General features: G+C 38.4%; 1 long non-coding RNA gene across 7 annotated transcripts; it reads left to right on the top strand.

Annotated features, from left to right (window-relative positions):
- The first annotated feature begins 204 nt into the window (after positions 1–204).
- On the top strand, positions 205–6,050 carry LOC145096984 (uncharacterized). 7 transcript variants are annotated; one of them, XR_013704193.1, is made up of 14 exons: positions 205–792; positions 877–988; positions 1,166–1,338; positions 1,649–1,715; positions 1,855–1,926; positions 2,096–2,267; positions 2,345–3,020; positions 3,264–3,615; positions 3,703–3,859; positions 4,145–4,279; positions 4,769–4,843; positions 4,931–5,008; positions 5,633–5,711; positions 5,793–6,050. It is a non-coding gene; the product is annotated as an uncharacterized LOC145096984 (long non-coding RNA). The 7 variants fall into 7 exon arrangements; XR_013704192.1 differs by having other exon boundaries at positions 877–1,018; XR_013704189.1 differs by having other exon boundaries at positions 209–792; positions 877–1,338; positions 2,345–2,453; positions 2,866–3,020.
- Positions 6,051–26,137: the final 20,087 nt, after the last annotated feature.

Here is a 26,137-nt window from a genome sequence, read left to right as displayed (position 1 = left end):
ACGCAAAAGAGAGTGACATTAAAAAAGTGTCGTCTCTTCAAAAAATTTAAGGATTTATGTCACGCATTATTACGTGCCCTTAGGTTAGTGTCTCACGTAAAAAAAATAAAAACACGGAGGGCACTTTATCTAAATTGTGCGCCCTCTATGAATGTCGCTTTATGTTTTACTCAAAGTGCGCGTTCTTGAAAGGGCGAAATGGAATCCATTCAAAATTCTTAAAATTTTTAATAGCCCGCTTCAAGATCCGTTTCATTCTCTTCTTCCTTCTCTCTGCAAACCCTATTAACGATATACACCTCCAACAACTCATAACCCTGTCCAACATTCGCAACATATGCCTGATCACGAATGAAGATCTCACCTTGGCTCCCCTTACCGGTAACATCAGGTCCGACGACCTTAGAACTTTCCGGAGCTCCTCTCAACCATATGCCACTTGTCCTTCTTCTCCTCATGTTCCCTGCTCCTCTCTCCTCTTATCTGTAATAACCTTCCTTCTTCAACCTCCACCTTCACCTCCTCTTTCTTCAACCCAGGCAAGGCCGCCTTGAAAACTTGCACCTCTGACGTCTCCTTCCAGTCGATTCTGGTGTTTGCGATTGCTGCTATTTCGCATGATGGTTCGGGAAGGTTGTTGAGAGCACTAGAAAGGCCCTGGAAAGGGTCCCAGATGTCGAGGGAGAAGGGATCGAATACATTGCTCCTCCTATTGTATTGTAGACTTTCTCTTGATATTGACCTTGATGCTCCAAAAATCAGAGTTCCTATAATATTTAGTTCCTCATCAGAGTATAAGATTAAGTTTTAATTACTCTTTGAGATATTTTCTGTTCCCTCAATTGGATTTGAAGATAAACACACCTTTTGTTGCAGGAGGACCAGCCTGATGATAAATGACAAGCCTTGTATACCCGTTTTAATATTTCTAGAAGGGATATGCAGAATTAGCCGATCAAAGAAAGGAAAGACGTTAAATATCCAGTAGGTAAAGTAGAAGTCAAAATACCCAACACGAGTAAGCTCCTGCCTCCATGTGTTTGTCTCCTCATCCATTATAGGCGGAATCTTCAAGATTTCTTTATAATGAGACACAGAAGAACCCCTTTTTCTTCACAATCTTATCTATTTGCGTGATCAAGAAATAATATCTGCTTCATCTCAGGAAACTTAAAAAGAGAGTAAATGGGCATTCTAAATGACGATGCAATGTTGATTAAAGAAGCAAAAAAGCAGGAGACAAGACTCTGATCACTATAAATTGTCCAGACAAAACAAGTACTAGCTATGATTTGTGTGGAATTATTCTCCTCTTTGGCCTCAGTATCGCTAAAGGAGGTATTTCTTTTGCCCTTTATATCGCATTTCAAATGTATATATGTTTAATTTTATGTTATTTTTTGTATAATTTTGGTTGCAGTTGAACTACACTTTGATTCATTGCAAAACTTCGAATCGCATATATTTATATTTCTTTGATCTTGGTTGTGAATTGTGATTTTCTTTCTTTATTTCCAATTAAAATGATAAGTTAATTTTGTATTAATTGTTAATTAGAGCTTTTTTTGTTCTCCCACGTTCGATCCCGAATCTATATTTTGATAACTATTTTATAACATAAATAAAATCTTGATTTTATTTTTGACAGATGCATCAACAGATGGGAAATGGTGTTATTTGGTTTTCTAGGTGGTGGGTAAGCCGACAACCAAAAGGTAAATGATGTGTGCTTAGAACTTTTCTTTCTTGCCTACAGAGTATAGAGTTAAATAGCAATATCACCTTCTCAATGACTTATAGTTAATTATGGTGTTAACTTGTATCTTTTTTGTGATATTGTGCCACTTCTTTAAGGCTTTAGAGTCTTCCAGTATGTTGGTTGTAAAGTTCCAGAACGAGAAGGAGAAAGCAAGTTGTCATATAGCGGTGAGTAAAAGACTCTAAATATGAAGAGAGTGATGATTCTGATAGAAATGATACTATAGATACAGAGAACCATGTTCATCTTTGTGGAATAGACTCATCCATGGATGAAGAACACCTTGATCTATACATAAAAAGTTTTGAATAACATGAGATTACAATTGTCACTCAGGTACTCCCAGCTTTATACTGTAGACAAGATTTCATAAATGCAGAAGTCCCCAGTTTTTCTTACTCTTCAATTTACTACAAAGGAATCCCTCACAATGGCTCCCCTCCATGGAGACCAGATGATAAAGAAGGCCACTACATTTTTGCTGTAGGAGAGAATATAACTCCTCGATGTAAGTCTTGTAAATTGTAAATGGTAATTCATGTGCAAATTACATGCTAATGTTATTGCCTTATTTCTTAATTGTAGATCGTATATTGAGCAAATCGAAATGAACAAAACTTGAAACTACAACACAAAAAGATTATGTATCATGTCAAGAGAGGTGAACAACACTGTAAAGACCAGGACTATCACTGTAAGGAGAATTAAGATGATAGGTGTAAGAATTAAGATGATGATTACAAATAATAATAATAATAATAATAATAATAATAATAATAATAATAATAATAATAAGATGAAGAAATTATAAAAATGAAACCTACTATTTGTGCCCTTAGATGTGTTACTGATCTGTTTGCCAATGTGGAAGGTGAGCAAATCGAAGTGTTGGCCACTTTTCTAGAAAGTCCAAAATCAGCAACTTTACAACTCCTTGTTCTTCTCCATCACCCATTACCTATGATTAAATTACACAAATTAAAAAATGTCATGTAATCCAGTTCTTGTATAAGATTTGATAAATGATTGTGTTATCTAATTCAACCAGTGTTCATTATAAGGGGCAACATCATTATGAAAGCCTGTTTCCCCTGTCAACATAACAGATTCATAAACACAACAAGAAAAACAACCTTTTCTCTTTTTTTCAAAGACGAACTCCATAAACACCATCCGCCACTTATCAGCACAATCAGTGTGAAGCAAAGTACAGTTGGACTGGGGAGTTCAAAAGACTATAGTTCAGGGAAAGAACTTGAGGGTAAGGATTATTGGACTGTGAGTAAACCTAAAAATTTTGTCCAGTCAATTCCTTTTTTATTTGCAATCAAACATGGGAAATGGGATTGGAATGGAGTTGAAGTCCAAATCCCACAAAATCCTATGAACCAATTGCCCCCTTAGTTATATTGTAATTTTGTTAGATCTTGATTTCTATTATTAGATTATGTATCCATGATGATGTAGTTTTCCTTTTTATTACTTATAAATCGACATGTTTCAGGGGAAATATTATTGGTTTAAGAAGCGGAGTCCCAACCACCACACAAACTAGATGAAAATATGTGGAAGAACAGGGAACACATTGAAGAAATTCTTTTCTTGCTTCAGAGCTCTCATTGGCCAAAATCTATGAGATACTAGTTATTTTATTTTATTTATTTATTTATTTCCAAATCCCATCTCACCTTTTAGTTTTTATGTTTTTGTTGCTGTTGGCAGCTTCAAAAACAGTCTACACCAGAAGACATTGAACTTGCTCAAGTTCTTAGACAACTAAACGATAAATTTGAAGTTGCATTAGAGCTTGTGGAATCCTTCCAAACAAAAAAATTCTAATAATATGTTCAATACAGGTTAGTTTAAGGATGATTAAGGATTGATAAGATATAAGATACTGAAATTGAAAACATATGTTGATGAGAATGATGATATGGATGCAGTTATAAGGTACATGCCACAAGATTTCAGAGGCACATTAATCAGACAACAAAGAGAAAGGTATGAAAGAACTAAGCAAGCAGATGTTGATGCTTTGGTAAATTTAGGTGGGACCATACATGACCGATATACCCTTCTTTGGAATCAACAAATGGAAAGGTAATAAAATAATAAATAATAATATTCCTTTTTTTTTTCATAATCCATGTTTTTTATGTCATAATTAGGTATGAGATGTGTTATGCTTAGAGGAAGCAAAGACCATGATTAAACAACTCTATATAAACGCACATTACCTAACTAGTAGACTTAGCTAATTACAAATTTGGAAGTATTTGCACTGAAATATAGTACAACCCTGAAACTTGCGCTATGAATATATTACAAACTAAAAACACAATATTAAATATTTTTCATGGTATATTTGATGGCATGGCATCTCAGGAAACTTCAATCACAGATAAAAGATCTTGAAGCTGAAAGAGCAGAACAAGCTAATGGGAAAAATGAAAGAGTAGAAGAGTACCCTCATGACTTCCATGAAGAGTAGAGGTGCTAGGGCTTGGCCTTACAGTGCAGGTAATAAGTGGTATATTTTTGACCAAGATACCCTTGTGTCTTAATTTTTGTGTGAAAACATTGTTTCTTATCTGTTTTGACCAAGATACCCTTGTATCAAAACACGGTACTCTTTCTTAGTAAATTACAATTTTGGTCCCAAAAACTTTTCTTTTGCAGTTTTACTTTTAGTCCTCCTTATTTGTAACGTGTTTGTTACAAGATTGAAGGTGCTGAAATCAATAAGAGTCTTTTGGCTCCGAAGGAGTGCATTCGTGCACTTGATAATGATCAGCTTCGTATCCCGTTTCGTGGGAGCAAACTGACTGAAGTTCTTTGTGATTTGTTTGTTGGAAACTCAAGGACTTTTATGATATCTTGGACTTCACCAAATGTTGGTTATTGTGAACACACTCTCAATACCTGGCTTCTAACTTTTGTTTGAACTTTTAATGCAATTTTTACTTGCTTCTAACTTTATCTTTAACCTTTAATATGTGTTTTATACAGAAGCTGGATAATCTGGGAGAGAGGGTTATGTCTTTAGCTTTTGATGTTATATCTCGACTTCTAGAAACTGTCCCAGTGAGTTTTCATTCAGTGCATCAGCCAATTAATATTTGTTTTCATTTTATTCCTTCTTACAAATGAATTATAATCATCTGGAAACAGGGATGGAGACTTGTTTCACCAGACTTTTCATCTTTGCTGGAGTCTGCAATTTTTCCAGCAATAGTAATGAATGAAAAGGTTTGATAGTTATTGCTTCAATTTTGTTGTTTGTTGTTATTATAACTACTTCCTCCCTTGGATTTTACTCTGACCATTTTACCCTTTTACTTTTTTTTAATTATGTTAATCATTCACAGAAAACCCTTATTTCCATGTGATTATGTTTTTCAAGTCGTGAAAGCTTTGATATTTTACAAGGACAATTAAAAGCTACCATGCTTTTAATTGTGAACAATGCAGCTCAAGGAATTTTTTCTTCTTTGTTTTTTTTTCACTCTAATCTTTGTTTGTTTTAAATTGTACATATGATGTCCAATAGGTTAGTTCAAGAAAAATTATCTTTTACCACATTAATTTGAATTTTTTTTAAAAGAGGTCGTTCAAGAAAAATTATCTTTTACCACATTAATTTGAATTTTTTTATTGATTAACTCACACAAATTAACGTATAAACCTTTTAATTCATTGATACTCTTTTTTATTTATTTATTATGGCTGAATGAAATTCCTTGGTGGAGTAGGTTAGTGTAAGCACAAAGTTGTATGAGTTCATTCATTTCTTATGGTTGAATGATGCACCTGTTGGGGACATGGATATTACCTTGTTTTTCATGGTCTTATTCTGATCTGAATTGTTTCTAGGTATGATGAAATGTCATCCAAATTCCCTATAAAGCACATTGCTAAAGGTGCTACTCAGAATTCGATCAGAGTTTCCCAGGTAAGTGTCTTCAACATTTTTGTGATTGTTGTTCATGAAAGTGAAAAAAGACAGATTTACCCTCTTTATGATGGTTTGCAGTGAATTCTTGTTCAGGTACTATGGATGAATTACGTTTGTAAAGTATTTAAGAAAATGATTAGAAACAAGGGTGAATTTGTACAAATTAGTTAGCTACTTGCAGGTTGATCTTGAATAAGCAAAGGGGCAATGGATTGTATTTTTTGTATCTAATTCGTTTGTAAATTTTTGTTACAACTTCTATTGATTTGTTTTATCTTTCCATGGAACGATTATTTGTATGACATTAAATTTATGCAATGGATTCTATTTTTTGTATATGATATTTTATTTTCTATTATGAAATATTAAATACAAATTTAATTTGAAAATAAGTAAATCTATAAATAATATTTTTTTTAAACATTTAAAATTATGATAAGCAAAAATGTGTGTCATCTTCGTTTATGACATGGCCTTTCTTGACAGGGGCTTTATTGATACACATTGCGTGTCATTAACACGCACGTCGTAAGGTTCCGACACGTGAATGCGTGTCGTCTTCCTTTATGACAGGGCCTTCCTTGATACGCATTGCATGTCGTAAACGCGCGTCGTCTCTCTTTATGACAGGGCCTTCCTTGACGCGCATTTGCGCGTCGTCTGAGCCTTTTACGATACGCAATGAGTGTCGTAAAAGGCTATTTTTCTAGTAGTGGTCGTAGTCCTCGAGTAACTCCAGCCAGCGTCGTTGCCTCATATTCAATTCTTTTTGATTAAAGAGATATTGGAGACTCTTATGATCAGTAAAAAGTTTTCACTTCATGCCATAGAGATAATGCCTCCATATTTTTAGAGCAAAAACTACCACTGCCAACTCCAAATCATGAGTAGGGTAGTTCTTTTCATGTTCCTTCAGCTGTCGAGACGCATATGCTATCACGTTTTCTCTTTGGGTCAAAACACAACCAAATCCAACACCAGACGCATCGCTATAAAAAGCGAAGTCTTCAACTCCATTGGGTAGAGAAAGTATCGGTGCCTCGCATAGCTTCTTCTTTAGCTTCTCGAATGCTTCTTTATGCTTATCACTCCAAGCATAAGTAGCTCCTTTGTGTGTCAAAGCTGTCAACGGAGTAGCGATCGAGGAAAAACCTTGGATAAACCTTCGGTAATATCCAGCTAATCCAAGAAAGATTCGGTTATCCATGGGACTTTTTGGTTTTTCCCACTTCATCATAGCTTCGATCTTTGCTGGATCAAACATTATCCCTTCTTGGTTGACCACGTGACCCAAGAATTGGACTTCACGAATCCGACAATCACATTTGGAGAATTTTGCATATAGCTTATCCTTCTTCAAAACTTCTAACACTTCTCGCAAGTGTCTGCCATGCTCCTTTTGGCTTTTTGAGCAAACCAGAATGTTGTCTATGAACACTATCACAGATTTATCAAGGAATGGATTACAAACCCGATTCATTAAATCCATGAATGCTGTTAGAGCATTGGTTAGTCCAAACGAGATAACCAAAAACTCGTAGTGTCCATATCGTGTTTTGAATGCAGTCTTCTCATTATCCTGCTCTCTTACTTTCAGCTGATGATATCCTGACCTTAGGTTGATCTTTGAAAAATAACTTAAGCCTTGCAGTTGATCGAACAGGCCATCAATTCTTGGCAATGGATATCTATTCTTTATCGTTGCTTTATTCAGCTCTCTGTAATCAATGCGCCTTCTCATGCTCCCGTCTTTCTTCTTTACGAATAACACCGGAGCTCCCCTGGGTGATGAACTAGGTCTAATGAAACCTTTGTTCAATAACTCTTGAAGTTGCATCATCAGCTCCTTCATCTTCGTTGGTGCTAATCGGTACGGTGCTTTTTTTATTGGCGTGGTTCCTGGTAACAAGTCTATTCTGAACTCCACTTGTCTATCAGGTGGTAATCCAGGAAGATCTTCGCGAAATACTTCCGGATAATCGCACACCACTGGAATACTCTGCACCTCCTTCTTTTCCTTCTTAGCATCAATCACGAATGCTAGATACGATGTACACCCCTTGGCCAAACACCTTCTGGCTTTCATTAGGGAAATGATTCCAGAATTTACTCGGCATTTGTCATCGTACACCATAAATGACTCTTTACCTGGTGGGTTTACTTTTACTATCTTCTTCTTGCATAAAATCTCGGCATCGTTGGCACTAAGCCAATCCATTCCCAACACGATGTCGAAACCGTTAAGTTCGATAGGCAATAATTCCTCATGAAACTTATTCCTATTCAAGTCAATTAAGATGTTTTTCATACGACGGCTAACAGGTACAAACTTGCCACCAGCAACTTCGACTAATAAAGCATTATCTAGTCTATCAACAGGCAAAGCTAGTTTTCTACCAAACTCATGCAAAATAAAGGAGTAGTTGGCTCCAGAATCAAACAAAATTTGAGCAGGTAATTTGTTTACGAGAAAGTTACCTGAAGCGACATCAGCTTCATCTTTCGCAGCCTCAAGTGTCATCTGAAAGGCTCTCGCCTTCGGCTTTGGTGGGATGTTGGGCTTAGCTGCCTCCTTCTTCTTCGGACAATCTTTTAAAATGTGCCCCTCCTCATTACAACCAAAGCACATCCTCTTGTTGGACGGACACTCGTTGGCATAATGCCCCGTTTTTCCACACTTGTAGCAACTCACCTCCACACTACATTTCCCAAAGTGCTTCTTCTTGCACTTCTCGCACCATTTCGCTTCGCCTCCCTTTCCTCCAAACTTCTTCGAATTTGACTTTGAAAATTTACTTCTCTTATTGGAACTTGAAGTTCCTTCAAATTTTCTTTTTTCACCAACTTCAACCTTGTCGGCGGTTCTTCCCTTGATCATGTCCTCAACAGACTTGGCAGCCCAAATAGCTGCCTCTAGAGTAGGTTCCTGACACACTAGCACCGCGTACTCCCATGGGAGTCCTTTTGCGTATCGGTCAACCTTTGTCAGCTCATCTGGAACGATGCACAAAGCAAACTCCATCTTGTCTGTGAAAGCATTTGTGTATTCATCAACTAACATGCTGCCTTTTGTCAAAGTCAGAAACTTGTTCTCCAACTCCAATAGATTTTGGGCCGAACATAACTTGCGCTTGAACTACACCAAGAACTCTGTCCATGTCAGTTGCAGCGACTCATTAGGGCTTAGGGTCTTCCCTAAAATGTTCCACCAACAAACAGCTCCACCCCTGAACTGACGTACTGCGAAAGTGGTCTGCAACTTGCCTCTACAGCCATACGTCATGAAGACTAGCTCCATTTCTGAGATCCAATCCATAACTCCGATCGGGTCCTCCTTTCCAGTGAAGGTCGATGGTTTGCAAGTCAAAACGTCCTTGTACTTGCACTCCATTCCATTATTCCCTCCATCTTGGTTGTTTTGCCTAACTATCGGTGGGTTGTCTTGACCAACAGATCCACTGAAGTTTCCTCCTTCCGAATGCCCTTCATTCAACTCGGGTTATTCAACAGGCGTAGAAAGTTCTTCACGATTTTGCCGAAGCAGACGTCTAGTTTCATCCATTTGACGATCCAACATTGTCTGAATCATCAATTGAACACCATCCATTGTTATTGGCTCAGGTGTTGCTGCTACAACAGGTACTCGCTTAATCACTGGTGGTTGATTCCTGTCTTCGTTCACGTTTCCAACTCCACTTCTGGTTCTTACTATTTTTGATCTACACACCGAATATGGTGAATTTAGATCTTCAATCACGATAGATAATTAAATCATCCTTATCACTCCGAAACGATTAAATGCTAGTTCTAAATTCGTAGATGTACGCTTAGAATCCTACACACATAAGGTTTCCAGATCCGGTCAGCAATAGACCATATATCCGAACAAATAATATCATATATGGAAAACATATAACATTTAGCACATAAAAGCATTTTAGGCAATTTTCCTAAAATAAATTAGTGCTTGTGTCTAAAATATAACAGACACTATCTCAAAATCATCACTTAGCATTCTAAGTTTAAGCCTAGAAATCCTAAAAATTCCTAGTTCACTTAAACTAATGCTTTGATACCAACTGTGACATCCCCAAAATCACGGCCAGAAAAGACCGGTTTCATTTATGCTTTTAAAATAATTTCAGAGTAAATCCTTTTGAATTAAAAGAGTTGTGAAATTTGTTCCCAAAACAAAATATGATAAAAATAAGATTTACCAAAGCATTTCTTAAAGAAATGTATTTTTCATTATATTACAATACTCGGGATGTCATATTTTGATAAACAGACCAAAAGCATAAACATTTCAATACAGACCTTACAACAGTTATTTACAACAACAGGTCTATAATCCAAAAATAACTTGACAAGTCATCCAACTTATGCTTTGGCCCCATTACCTCTAATACAAAGAAAACTAAGTGGGTCAGGCTTGGGAGCATGGTAAGCATATAGGTTTTTCAACCCACAATAAGTAATTAAATTTATTTTCATCAACCAACAATGACCCAATTACATATTCCCGTTCTTCTCACTTTACGTCCCTAAAACAACTAACACAAGGGACCTAGTCTTAGAATATTTCATCGGGGCGACAACACATGCATTCGGGGGTTTCCCAGCAATATATGTCAAATAAGACAACCATGAGGGGGATGGATTACAACGAATGAACACCCAAGTTCATTAACACCTACAGGTGGCGAGCCTGCTAGCGTTCCACAGGACTGTCTAGAAAAGTCTGTGGTCGTCATCTAAACTCCGCTAGATGACTGAATCAAAAACAACATCGAGGCCTCTCATCTGTTTGTCACACATCAACTATCTACCTATGTTCTACTCAACATATTAGTAGATAAAAATATATATTTTTATACATAGTTTAAAACCTGTATAGCGTTCTCATTCAATACATATTCCAAACAACAGATGAGACACATACACATAACACATATTTCATAGAGAATAACTCATATCTATGAGATAGAAGAAAGTGAATATATATTCACACATATAACAACAAAATATACACATAACACGTATTTCGTATAAAATACTTCATAATTATACGTTAGAAGAAAGTGACTACACACTCACTTGATCAGAAGATGATCAAACGGCACTACGGCTTGTAGAAGTAGTATTCTTCGGTAGATCTGGAAGATCCTCACAAAACTTGGCTTCTCGTGGGCAGAGCTTCGACTCAGGAATCTCACTTCTCGGGATCTTCGGGGCTTCGGGACTTTCTTCGGGGCTCGGGATTAATACCGGGGCTTTTGGATATTTCTTGCATGAAAAACAAAGTAAAACGGGAGAGAGAGAAGAGAAAAGGAGCAAAAAGGCCGGCTGCCCTCACACCCTTTTATAGGGACTGGAACCCTCACATTACGTTGGGTGTAACGCTCAGCTACACGGGGCGTAGCTCGAATTCGTCATCGCTGGGCGTACTCAACTACGCTGGGCAAAGTTCGGATGAGATCAGTGAATCCTTCGGATAATATCCGAATTAAAGATTAAATAAATAAATATTAATGATTTAAAAACTTCATAAATTCATATCTTCCTCATACGAACTCCGTTTTTGATGTTCTTTATATCCACACGTAGGTGAGACTAAGCTCTACAACTTTCGTTTAGACTCCGTCGGCTAAATTTGAATTTATTTTTATTATATTATTTTTAGTAGGCCGGGACAGGAAAACTCTGTTATAAATTCATAACATCTTCATTCAACGTCCGTTTTTATCTGTCTTTTTACCGTAGGACAACTATCGACGAGATGTTAGATTCTCGTTTAGATTGCTTCGACTAAAAATCGCTCAATCTCAAATCAAGTATTCGGGTTGCACACTGCTAAGTCGAAACTTAGAAAAATCATAACTTTCTCATACGAAGCCAGATTTGGACGATCTTTTTATGCACGCTCTCGGTTTAACGAACTCTACGACTATCGTTTAGATCACTAAGACTAAATATCGCTCTATTTCAAATTCACATTTTACGTCATTCAGCGTCGTGTCGGTCCTGTCGCGAAACTTTGACAGGTCATAACTTCTTCGTTATAACTCGGATTTTGGCATTCTTTATATCTCTGGAATCCTTGTTTCAACCACTACATCTTCATGCAAGGATATCGGCTTATCTCACACTTTACTTTTGACACTTATTTTATTCTTAATTCATTAAATTATAATAATTAAGAAAACAAAAACGTAAATCACATAATTCACAAAATACTCAAATATTTCATCATTAATATTTAAAAAAGAGTTACAAAGGTTAACCTAGACTATTACATCAACGATAATGTCTAGCCTGGAAACGCGGGTGTTACACATGGGGACAATAAGGGGCGTACGAAGGAATGTTCCTACAAGGATTTTACTAGTGGCAAACCCGATTCTTTCAATGGAAGCGGGGAAGTCCTCACACTGATGCAATTGTTCGAAAATATCGAATCGTTCTTCGAAATTTGTGCATGCCCCGAAGCAAGCAAGGTCAAATTTGCAGCCTGCACTTTCTCCGGCCGGGCCCTTACTTGGTGGAACGGCCACGTTAAGTCACTGACGCTTACGGTGGCTAACTCGATGAGCTGGGAGGATTTGAAGGAAATGATGCTGAAAGAGTATTGCCCAAGGGGCGAAGTGAAAAAGCTGGAGCAAGAACTATGGAATCTCAAGATGACAGACTCTGACCTTGCAACATATACCAACCGATTATGTTATCTAGCACTCCTGTGTCCCGCTATGGTCACCCCGGAGAACAAAAAGGTGGAACGATACCTTTAGGGATTGTCTTCCCAAATTCAAACTAGTGTGTTGGCCTTAAGACCAACCACCTTTGACAGTGCCAAGGAGTTGGCACAATAACTCATCGATCATATGGCCATCCATGACACTGTAACAACCATCCCTGAGCAAGATGGAGGGAGAAGTAACAAAAGGAAGTTCTGGAACAACAAGAAGGACCAACCAGCCAATGACTCCACCAAGAAGCAATAGATTGCTTTTGTTCATGCTGCCACAACTCGTGTCACTCTAGCACCCACAAATCGATATGTTGGAACCCTTCCAAAATGCAACAAGTGTAACTTCCATCATACTGGGGTTTGTCGGGAGATGCATTGCTAGAATTGCAACAGGAAGGGGCACACTGTCCGTTTCTGTAGTGCACCGGCACAACCCATCACTCAGGTCCCTGGCGCTGGAGTAAGCCCAGGCTATTACAAGTGTGGCGAAATAGGACACTTTAAAAGGGACTGCCCAAGAGCAAGGCATGTTGGTGACGGTGGAAGGGTGCTTATGATCACCGCAGGAGAAACTCCCCCGGAACCACCTGTGAATAGCGGTATGTGCTTCTAACCACCACATGTAGGTTTTAAATTTCTCTTTACTTAAAACAATGCCAATTTAAGGGTTAACAACCATAGGTCTAGAAAACACGACAAACCCAACTAAGTCTTATCATTTATATAAAAACATAGGGTTTTTACTAGTAAATCTATGATGGGTAGTGTAAACATTAAGGCCATATATCAATAAGATTCTATAGACTTAGAATGCATAATTCCGCCTTATTTCCTGTTCCTTGTTTGGTTGTGGGATTAAGGCGGAGTCACTCATTCGAATGTCCTTGCAATCTTAATGATATACAACTGGTTTACACCAAGCGATTATAAAAGATCTGGTAGGACTTATACTATAAATTTCGTCAAAAACTGTCGAAGCACTCGTACTGCTAGTACTCACTAGTTACATTATAAATATTCCTAGTAGTAATACCAACGATAAAGCGGAGATCATAACGGCATATACATAAAATATACTATCATTAAAAAACAACCACTCCTTTTAAATCGACATAGCTCAAATTAGAATAAAATTTCCAAGGTCGTCATTTGATAGGAGGTGGATTGGTCTTTGCCATATTAATTGCATGTGCTGCGAAAAGTACCCCCATCTTTTCCCCAAATTCTTGAAGTCCCAGTCAAAACGCTAATTTTGGGACAAGATTCCTTCTAACGGGGGGATGATGTGACAACCATCAATTTCTAGTCAAGTCAAAGCCAAATAAATTCAACGAGTCAAACCGGTCAACTCAGCTAACCCTTGTACACTAGGGTTTACATTACGTTCCTACTATACAACTCGCTATTTTAATAAGAAGTTATCACTTGTAAAGTTCGTATGTTCTGAATTCTTAAACCCTAGTCAGGGTAAGTGATGAAAGTACTTGGTAAAACATTATTCCATACCCCTCGGGGGCATATAACATTCATAACAAGGCAAAATGGGGTTTACAAACCTTGCGTAGCAAAGCTAAACATCCAAAAAGGTCACAAACGAAGTCTCTCTCAAACCTCTCTCGCTCTATCTCTCTCTATCTCAAATCTCTCCCAAATCTCTCTAAGTATGTGAAATCCCTCCCAAATCTCTCTAAGTATGTGAAATCTCACCCAAATCACTCTAAGTATGAGAAATCTCTCCCAAATCTCTCTAAGTATGTGAAATCTCTCCACATATGTGAAATCTCTCCCAAATCTCTCTCAACTGTTTTTATAATCACTTGGGGCATCCCAACCCTTGATTTAGTAAAAAACACGCAAAACGGGAAGTTTATTTGAAAAATAGCCATTTAGGGCCGAACCCTCTTACAGCCGAACCTCTTAGATGCGAAACCCTAAGAAGCGAAACTCTAAGAAGCCTCCTGGACCGAAAAGCCTTAAGAACCGAACTAGGAGGACCGAACCTGTATGAGACTAAAGCTGCTTAAGGGACCGAGCCTCGCATAGACCGAACCCGAACTACCCTTCGCCTTCGGCCCCTCTTCTGATGGCTTCGCCTGCAAGACTGCTCGGACCGAACCTTTCCCTCTCGGTTCTAATACATCAACCAAACCAACCTTCGGTTCTAACCCTCTAAGTACCGAAACTTTGGCCAGACTTCGGAAATTTTCATTTTTCACCCGGTTTTTTATCACGACTCCGTTTTAAGCGCGTTTTTGATTATTTTAACATGGGACTTTCACCCAAACTCATATTTTGACATATAAAACACTATATATTCGTAATTTAAACACATTTTTAGGGAAATCTTTATTTAAGAATAAAATCTAGTGGGTGAGATTTTGAGGTGGAGTGTTAACTTTATCTTTGAGTTATGACACAACCAACCCACCACACCCACTCCAGGGCCATACTCAGTCACTATTCCTCCATAAATACTCAATTAGTTGTCCTTTCACACTATTGCACCAGCCCATAATTAGATTAAAGGGCTGTAAATCTTCACTTCACTTCCCACAATATTCACTCTTTCTCAAGAAGAATCAAAGTTATCTCTCTCTCACTTTGTCTCTCTAAAACTCAAAATTGAAGGCTATTCTTGAGAATTTCCCTCCAATTTTGGTAAGTAACTTCATCCTAAACTTGATTATCTTACATCCTTGCACTCGAATTACGGATTCCTTACACAAATATCGTCATAATTGTTCATTGGATCTTCGAATCTTCAAGCACCTCCCAAGTGTTCTTGGCTTGGAAACTCCTTTTCTTCATCATCCATCTTCTAAAATCACTCAAGGTGAGTTCATACCCCCAAATTTTCATGTTTTCTTCAAGTTTTAGGGGGAGAACACAAGTTAAAACACCAACAACTTAACTAAACTCAAACATCAGCTTTCAGCAGAAAAGTTAATGTTCATTCACGGACTATTTTGAATATCATAAACTTTTTAGTTTTCAAAACTGTATTAGATGCAAATATTTCAGGTTTATACCTTTAAAAGGACTACTTTCACATATTCACACGATTTTTCTACAATTTATGGTGATTTTTACAAAACAACCTATCATTTCAAAAACTACTTCGGACCAGTCTGTGAAGTTGGACATTTTTACACAAGTTAAAAGTCACTAAAAATCATGATAAAAATAATGAGTAAAATAGACACATTTTCTAAGCCCTCGGAGTTTACGGATCTAAATTTCGACATCAGATGATTTTTCTATAAATTTTCCAATAGCAGGCACAGAAAAGTTAAAAACTATAAAATAGTTAACAATCCTATTTACACCTTGTAACTTGCTGAGCAAGGTGTGTAGTATTATTTGAATCCATGTTGCTGATAATACATATTATGTAACTTAGTGTAAAGGTATGAATCATATACAACGGAGTACTACCACTACAAATAAGTATAGTTAAGTCTATAATACACCACAAACAAGTATGCTAACCTATAATAGGTATAGTTAGGTTACATGCACAATACACACATTATGATAAACTATAATAGGTATAGTTTATGTTCCATTTGCTTTTCAAACTCATTACAAAAGGGTTTTTATATTAAGGGGTACATTACAAAGTACCGAGTTCTTATACTAATGGGGTACAATACAAAGTACCGGGTTTTCATACAAAAAATGGTACATTACAAAGTACCAGGTTTATACTAAAGGGGTACATTACAAGGTACCGGGTTTATACTAAAGGGGTATATTACTAAGTACCAGATTTATACTAAAGGGGTACATTAAAAAGTACCAGGTTCTCACACAAAAAGGGGTAGATTACAATGTATCGGGTTTATAATAAAGGGGTATATTACAAAGTACCGAGTTTATACTAAAGGGGTACTTTACAAAGTACCGGGTTTATATTAAAGGGGTACATTACAAAGTACCAGGTTTTCATACAAAAAGGGGTACATTACAAAGTACCGGGTTTTCAAATAAACGAAGTACAAATACAAAGTATTGGGTTTACACAAAATGGTTTTATGATTTTATAACTATAATTCATCTAGAATTTGATAGTTTCCGGCTATAATTGCTAAGTGTATGTGTTAGAGTTATATAAGAATTTAGCCGCGATCAACTTAGAATTGGTTGGCCCGCCTTGCTTCTTGTTCCTTGTTTGGTTGTGGATTTAAGGCAGACCCATTATATTCGACGGTTTATTTAACTTAAATTTTATATAACTTATATACACTGGGTGATTATAGAGGAAATTTATGGGTCTTTTTAGGATACATTAGTGCATAACATAGGAGCTTTCATTACACATTTTATAAAGAAAATATTGGATTTTCTGGAATCATATTAATTCGCTTTTACAAGGAAAATGACATCCTTATCAAATAAAACTCTTATGAACTCACCAACTTAATTGTTGACACTTTTTCAAAACTACTTGTATTCTCAGGAAATCAGTAAAACGGAAAATCAGCGGCTTTTGAGGATGGAACGCTAAGGCGTTAAACATTTCATTTTGTCAACATAATGTAATTGATTTAGAAACATTTTAACTTATACTGTGTTGTGACATTTTCAATTATATTTGTGTTGGTTGTTTTTACTTTGAGCACTATTATAATCGTTATTGTGATAGTATACATGAAGTCCCCCACCCTCGGACATTTCCGCCATCCTTGGTTTGGGGGTGTGACAATACCTTTTCCATTATTCCTCATACTTGGTCTTCTTTTCATTCTACTATGCTCCTGTATCTTTTTGAAAAACACGGGTACAAATATAAGATTATTGTTTTCTTCTTTTGTCATTTGCAATCTATATTCTTTAAATAAATTTAAGCCTTTTTTTCATTATCATCATCCTTTGAATGACAGTGACTATTCCTCAAATGTAATATATAGCATCCTATTATCCTGCTTCATTGTAGTTTTTGAATAGTTGAAAGTCTGATTCATTTTTATATCATGTCAATCATTTTTTTAATTTATAGATTGTTGTGACATGTTCTGTAAACTTCAATTCATATGGATGAAAGTGTCTCCCTTCTCACGGCAGCTCCCTTCATGTGACCTCCCAAACTTGGCGCAATGGCCCCGGCCCTGCTGAACTCTTGATCGTGAATCAAAAGTCTTGGGCCTCTTCGGTGGACCCTCAACTGTCTGAACCTATGATTGATTGGGCTTCGTCTGAATCTCCAATTCAATCTCATTTTCCCGAGCCCTGTCAATCATATCCTCCAAGGTATTGCATACTTAAATGCTAAAACTCCGTGATATCAGCCCACAACATATGATCGTATCTTGTCTTCTTCATCTCCTCATTTAGAACATACTGTGGAACCAACAATGCCCTCTCCCTGAACATGGTAGTGATTTTTGCCATGGTATCTGTCGTCTTGTGAAGGTCCTGAAACTCCCTCGCTAACTCTTGCACCATAATAGTAGGTCTAAACTCAAACCAGAACCTAGTAACAAAATAAAAAAAAGTCATAGTCTCAACTGCGTCCTCTCTTAAGACATGACCAACCTCCTCCTACCAATCGTGTGCCCTGTCCCTCATAAGGCAAGCTACAAATCTCACTCTCGGTCCCTTAGGGCAGAAGCTCGTCCGCTGAGTACTTTCCATGTCCACAATCAATCGTCTGTTGATAATACGACCCTTCTGCCTAAATCACTCTAAAGCCCTACAAGCCTTAAACTCCCGGAATGTCAGAGTCCATGTCGCTAATTGAGTAGCTTCATTCTCTTCACGAAAGGTCCCTAGGCGCTCATCCATCAACTCCATGATCTCCTCCTTGATCATACCAAACATCACAGGTGTCGCATCCAAGATGTCGCATGTGATCTCTGACGTGATAAACTTTGGTATACTCTCATCAATTGGTCCAACATCAGTGCTTGAACTGCAACCAGAACTAGAACCTCAGGTAGTCACCACCATAATAAAGGGAAACGATGCAAAAGATTAGAAATACGTAAAAAAATCCCTCACGCTATAAGCTCCTTAGAATTTTCGTGACTCTCCTTGATTCGAGTATGGATCTTGTGCTTTCAGTAGTACTGGCCCAATACTACATTCCACACCTATTCATACTTTTCTTAAGAATCATACTGAATCCTCTAATTCACTTCAACACAGTAACTCTCATGAGCCCTATGCTGAACAAAATACATATCTTACTAAAAAACTTCATAGGCTTTCCTAGGAATCCTCATCTCACTTGCTTCCACATCACTTGGAATCTCTACCAACATTGTTGGTTTCCTCATGCATTCAAATTATACACAATATAGGATCAAATACACTATCGAATAAATGATTCTAACCTAAGCCCAAAACCAAACAAGGAATAGGAAATAAAGGCTAAATCAATAATTCTAAGGGTATATAATGCTAATTGTGTATAATTCTAGAACATACACTTAGCAATTAAAATTATCAACCTAGATTCCAAGTAACACATAAATTAAGTCTCTAGGCTATAAGGCATCACAAATATCAGGCAATTCTATCATGCAATTCTTGAAAAGGTCCTTATCCCTATTCTAGCACGCAACTCACATAATAGCATACTAAAGCATAACATCCATGTATGGATATTGTGGGAATCACTTACTTGAGCTCGGCTGATTGCGCACATCACACCCCTTTTATTTTATAAAAATCTTTTCCTTTTATGAAAACCTTTACAAATGCTTAGTTTAAGACCAGACGCACATGAAAGTGTGTCCAATCCCCTCAAACCAAGACTCTGATACCAACTTGTAACATCCCGCAATACTAGTAAAAATTTTCATTTTTCAAAACACCAAAAATGATACAACCATTTTTTTTCAAAACCACTCAATGTATAAAGTATTCTCAAACATCAGATTGAATCAAATAAATAGTACGGAATGAACTCCAAGGGATGTTGTGCGATCACGCCAGACCATTCCCTTTGGAACCAAAAGTAGCCAAAACATTTAAACCATAAAATCTGTAAGCACAAAGCTTAGTGAGTTCCCCAAAATAACACATAACCATATGATCCTCGCCCATTCAATACAAACGAGCCCTATCTAGCTCATGTATCGGTCCCTGCCCATTATACATAAGGAGCCCCACCCAATTCACGAAATGGGCCCCGCTCAACAAACAAATAGGCCCAGCCCATTATACATTCAAGAGTTTCAAAGACATCTAGCATCCTACATAGTATAGTGAGTAGACTCATCTCACAACGTAACCAACAACTAACAGGCTCACACAGTTGAAAAGTGGATGTTACACAACTCCTAATGAATCATAAAAGGTAAACTCTTAGTCTACCTTCTAGAACTAGCCATTTGACTAAAAGCCAACCCAGGTCAAAAGTCAACTCTAGCTACCTTCCACGTCATGGCCAACTAATGGACGCGTCGTGGTCATGAAACTAGATCCTGATCAAAACTACTCACTAACTCGTGGTAAACATGATGCCATACCGTGGCAGAATCCATACAAACATAGTCGCGGCCAGACTAGTTGCCATGCCGTGGAAACAGTACAGGGACCACTTAATGGATTAAACTCTTAAATCCTAATCCAAAGATATCCAAAGCTTACATTTAAATCTGTATAAGGTTTTAATGGATAAAGTTTCCAAGTTTATCCATTAAGACACTTTAACACCCAATTCCTACTACGTAATTAATTTCAAGTATTTTGGTATTCAACTCTGGGACTCGGCGAGTTGGAGGCCCAACTCGTCGAGTAGAATTGTCATTATGCGGGGGTTTTAGTGATCTACTCGATGATTTGGGGGACCGACTCGACGAGTAGGAGCTGTTTGGACAAAACCTTAATATTTAGGGTTTGCACATTATTTAAACACTTTATATCATCCCAAACCAACCTCCATCACCACTCCCAACTTAGAGAAGTCCTAGAGTAAAACCCTAACCTTTTTTTAGTGATCTTGAGCCTTTTTGTATGTTTTTGAAGTTGGAAAGGAGGAAAGAAGCTTGGGAGTTCAAGTAGAAGCAAGAAGATCCAGAGATTTTACTCCATTCTCAGCTCATTCAAGGTAAAAAGGTGGAACCTTAACCATCTATCTCTTAGATTTTGGTTTGGGGCTATTTCTACCCTTTTTATGAGCTTAGTGAAGCCATAATCAGATTTTGTATGTGTGCTTGGTGTTGCACTTCAAATCTAGAACTATTGGGGGTCCATATGGCATAAAGGTGCCAACTTTGTTGCCATAAGCACCCCATGCATCTTGTAGACTTCTTTTTATGAATTTTTTAGAGAAAAACCTCATGCATGGACATCAAGTTCGTAGCTTTACGTATGAAATGGACCCTGGGAAGTCAGATCTATGGTTTTGATGCATTAAGACCCATTATAATCGAATGTATAGTTTTGGACTAGGAAGGACTCGGCGAGTCAGGACACATTTTCCCCCAAACTTCTTCTGGAAATGGTTGTGGAAAGAACACTCAGCCTGCTAGGGGTTTGTTTTGGACCTGGAAATCATAGGACTCGGCGAGTGAATGAACAGACTTGTTGAGTTCAAGACAATGTCCCAACCACATGAAGATCGACTCGATGAGTTCAAGGAGAACTCAGCGAGTCATATACTGAACATCTTTATATGGATGAAGATGAACTCGACAAGTTCAAGGAAGAACTCGACGAGTCCTGTAACGCCCGCAAATCTGGGCTAGTCAATTTATAGGCAATAGGGGTCGAAAACGAATTTTCGGCAAAAGATTATTTAGAATAAATAATCTTAACCAAGTTTTAGTATATGTCACGAGGTTTCCGTACATATAAAGAACGCAGAAATCCGAGTTATAACGAAGAAGTTATGACCCGTCGAAGTTTTACGGCAAAACCGGCACGGCACCGGGAAGCGTAAATAGTGAATTTACGATAGAGCGAGATTTAGCCTTAGCAATCTAAACAAAAGTTGTAGAATATGTTAAACTAAGAGCGTCGATAAAAAGAACGCCCAAATCTAACTTCGTATGAGGAAGTTATGATTTTTCTAAGGTTCGGCTTAGCAGTGCACGGCCCGAAACTCGAATTTTAGTTCGAGTGGTTTTTGGCTTACTTGACCTAAATGAGAGTTGAAGATCTCATTAATAGGAACTCAACGGTAAAAATATGGACGAAAACGGACTTCGTATGAAAGAGTTATGAATTCTTCGCGGTCATTTAACACTTTAAACGCCTCCAACTGTTAAATTTGATATCGATCGAGAATTAGCCAACGAGGTCTAAATGAAAGTTGTAGATTTTGATTTTACCTACGCGTGGATATAAAGAACGTCGAAAACGGAGCTCGTATGCGAGATTTATAATTTTTCTAAGTTCGAAGGCTGATACGCGATAGGGGGTGACATGGCACCACTAGAATTCGACACGTGGCACCACCAGAAGGCCACCACATGGACCAACTCGGCGAGTAGGTCCCCCTACTCGGCGAGTCCATCAGATATTTTCACTATAAATAGAGGTGTTGGGTCTAGCCTTCTCTTCACACCTCCCAAACTCACTTTCTCTCTCTAGTTTCTCTCTCTAGCCTCCCTAACCCCCCTAAAAGCCTAGGTAAACCCCCTAGCACTCGATGGAAGCCCCAAGGCTCTTGGAGTCCCGAGAAAAGAGCCTTTCGGCTCGGGAACGCTGCTCCAACGAATCCCGGTTTTCGAGAAAAACCCGTTGTAAGTGAGATGTACCTATCCTATCTTTAGTTTAGCTTATGTTTTAATATAGTAATGTTATTAGGACCTTATAATAAGTACTTGGGCTATTATTATGGGTTATATAAGTATCGTTTAATGCTTATATAATAGTAATAATAGCTAGACTGCTAATTAGTCGCGTTGAATATTAGACTAAACCCTAGTGGCAATGATACTAGGTTTTGCCGAAGGAAAAGTGTGTTAAGAGTAACGAAGTGCTGTCCAAGCGTCGAGTCACCACCTACTCAAGTGAGTGCATAGTTACTTTCAGCTTACACATACATATGAAGTATTTTATATAAATTACCTGCTATGTGTGCATATTATCTGAATACTTGCTATCTATGCTGGATGAACGTTTTATACATGTTTTCAATGATTTAAACTGTATATGTATTTTATATCTACAAAATGTGTTGGGTAAAACATAGGTAGATGTAATACTTGTTGTGTGACAAAATAAAATAATGAGGGGCCTCGTTATAGATGTTATTGATGATCTAGTCATCTAGCGGAGTATAGATGACGACCACGGACTATTCTAGACAGTCAGTGGAACACTATCAGGCTCGCAACCTGTAGGTGTTTATTTGAACTGTGTGCTCACCAGATGTACTCCATCCCCCACATGGTTGCCTTAACGACATTTATTGCTGAGGAATCCCCTTAGCAGTAGTGTCCATCCCGATGATAGTCCTTAGACTAGGTCCCTTGTGTTAGATGTCTTAGGGATGTAAAGTGAGGATAACGGGAATGGGTAATCGGGTTTGATTGGTTTGATAAAGTTAATAAACTTATTTATTATGGGTTGAAAACCCTATGTGCTCACCAGGCTCCCAAGCCTGACCCACTCAGTTTCTTGTATTACAGGTAGTGGCGCATGAGCATAGATGTGATGTTTTGGACGAGGGATTACGGATATTGGCTTATAGATATGGAATAATGTAGTAAGGCTTATACTGTATTGTTTATACTTATGTACTGTATCGAACATGGCATCCCGAGTCTTTTAATGAAATACATTTCTAAGGAAATGCTTTCGATAAATCTTTATCATAATATTGTTTTGGGACAAATTCTGCAACTCTTTTATTAAAAGATTACTCTGATTTTGAAATAAAGTATAAACAAAACCGGTCTTTTTTGGCCGTGATTTTGGGGATGTCACAAGTCCATCAGATGAGTTGTTAAAGGCAAACTCATCGAGCTCTTGCTAGACTCGATGAGTAAGGATGGCATTATGGTAGTAGGTAAACATGGGGACTTAGTGAGTTGGCGAACCAACTCGGCGAGTCGAGTCAACCAGATGTTGACTTTGGCAAGATGATTGACCATCTACCAAGGTGTTGATCTTGACCTTGTCTTGGACTCGAGTTGACCCTTGTAAGGGTTACGAGTATGAATTGATATGTTAGAAAAGTTGTTGTGTAGGTATTGAGGATTCGAGGAGAGTTGGTTTTCATACCGGGATCAGTGCAGACACTACATGACTTTGAGGTGAGTTTTCTCCTAGTAGGAGTGGGCCTACGACCACAATGCCGGCTCACAAGTAAGAGTGTTGGATAAATGATTGTCTTTGTGATAATTATATAGTGTTGATATGAGATCTGATTGTTGTGCCTAATATGATTATTGTGCTTGATATGTTTACTATGCTTCTTATGTGTTAGTAGTAGGGGTGAAATAGTCCCCGGTTACGGTTTGAAAGATACCGAAGGGGAGGGTAGCTCCCAGTTACCGGTTGAAAGATACCAAACGGGAGGTTAGTTCCCGGTTACCGGTTGAAAGACACCGAGGAGGAGCCCAGCTCCTGGCTATGCCCGACAGTTACCGGTTGAAAGATACCGAAGATTATGCATTATTTGGTATGGGTATGATGGGGGAACTCACTAAGCTTTGTGCTTACGGTTTTTAGTTTTGGTTTCAGGTACCTCTTCATCTAAGGGGAAGGAGTCGGCGGGGTAGCAGCGCATCACACATTCGCACATGATATTCCGCATTTGAGAAACCTGATATTATACTCTGATATTATACTCTTTGCTAATATGGTTTTGAGACATGTGATTTTTGACTTTATGTTTGAAAGGATTTCAATGTTGTTTTCTGTTAACTATTTTTACAAGTAATATACTTTAAAACAAAAAAATTTGGGTCACTATTTTGGGATGTTACAAGTTGGTATCAGAGCCTTGGTTTGAGCGATTCGGGCACACCATCGGGGGTGTCTGAACTCAAAATGAGGGCTTCATGGATTTTTACAAGAAAAATAGTTTTCTAAAATTTAAAAATAAAGAGTTTGGGAAAAAACAAGGTATGTGATGCCTGCGATCGGGCGAGCTCAAGTAAGCTTTCCCCAAGATACCCATACATGCTATGTTATGTTATATGATATGATTATGAGAACTGCATGCTAGGCTAGGGCTAAGGATCTAGGGAGGATGCCTTGTATGCCTGTTGTATGAGTTTATGAGAACTGCATGCTAGATTAGAGCTAAGGATCTAAGAAGGATGCCTTATATGTCGGTTGTATGAGTTTATTGAGCTATATGCTAGGGCTGGTTAGTCAGCAGCATGGTAGTCTGGTTAGATTATGCTTGGTAATGGTTACTCAATGCACGAATGCTACTTGCTTTGTGCTGATAGGGGTTCCAGCTAGCTTTAACTAACTAGTAAACGAATATGTAATAGTATCCGCAAGCTAGTTAGGGAAAGATGATAGGGACTCCTTATGCAGCTGATGGTGGAGAGTAGGTCGGAGAGTACCCTAGGACAAGCCTAGGATGAGATAAGCTTGGAAAACAGTATTAGTAGAAGGGACTTGATGAAGTCAAAGCAATCCTTGAGGAAAGTACAGATAGATGTGGAAGGTAGTATGGGCCCGTACTATTGGAATCAGAGGATCTATACTCGAATCAAGGAGGGCTGAGATAGAACCAGGAAACTTGGAGAGTGTCTGAGATCTCTTGAGATTACGTATGACCCTGACATTTATGTATTTTATTTCAGTATGGCATTTACGCGACATGGAGCATGAGGTTCAGGATCTGGATCAGGATCAGGAACAGGCTCGGGTGCGGGATCCGAGCAAGTTGATGACGGCCTACGCGAGTTTATCGCATCGGAGATCACGAGAGGTATCTTTGAGGCGACCCCGGTCATTTTCGGGTCGATCAAGGAGGGGATTATTGAGCTGATGGAGGATCGCCTCTGGACATTTAGGAGTGACTTGGAATGCAACTAGTCAGGTTCGCGCATACTGTCCTTCAAGGACTTCAGGGGGAGTGGTGCGCCTGACTTTCACGGGGTGAAGGACCCCATTGCGACTAGGAGATGGATTGCAGACATCGAGTCTGTATAGTTGACGATCTTTTTCCTGGAGGGGTCGAAGGTCCACTTTGCTATGGGTTGTTTGACGGATTGAGCCAGAGATTGGTGGGAGATAGTGGGTGATTCACTAGGGGCCGCAGCCATTGAGGCTATGACTTGGTCAGATATTGTGTCCAGGTTCAGGGCTGAGTTTTCGCCAGCTATGGAGCTTTAGCAACTGGCCAAGGAGTTTCTTGATATGAGGCAGACTACTGAGACTATGGCGGAGAGCATCACCAAGTTTCGGTAGGGGGCCTTGTTCTTAGTTTGCAGGGGATGAGGATACGCGGAAGACCCGCTATCATGATATGTTGAGGGATTACATTCGAGAGCATGTCAGCTATTCTACTTGCCCGACTCTCGATTCGATGATTGCTAGGGAGAGGGAGAGGGAGATTAATTTAGAGCACCTCAAGAAGAGGAAAGCAGAGACAGCACAGGTTGTTGGGGTTTCAAGGAAGAATCCCAAGGGGTTCGACGCTAGGTCGAAGGGCGGGGACCGTTATAGGAAATGCGGTAGGTCATACAATGGGAGTTTTCCGCACTGGGTCGGGATCAGGCTGATATAAGTGCGGCAAGACCGGTCATTTTGG

This window comes from Lactuca serriola, chromosome 4 (assembly GCF_051521515.1).
Source record: "Lactuca serriola cultivar US96UC23 chromosome 4, Lser_US96UC23_V15, whole genome shotgun sequence".
Lineage (NCBI taxonomy): Eukaryota > Viridiplantae > Streptophyta > Magnoliopsida > Asterales > Asteraceae > Lactuca > Lactuca serriola.
This window is presented reverse-complemented; position numbering and strand designations above follow the sequence as displayed.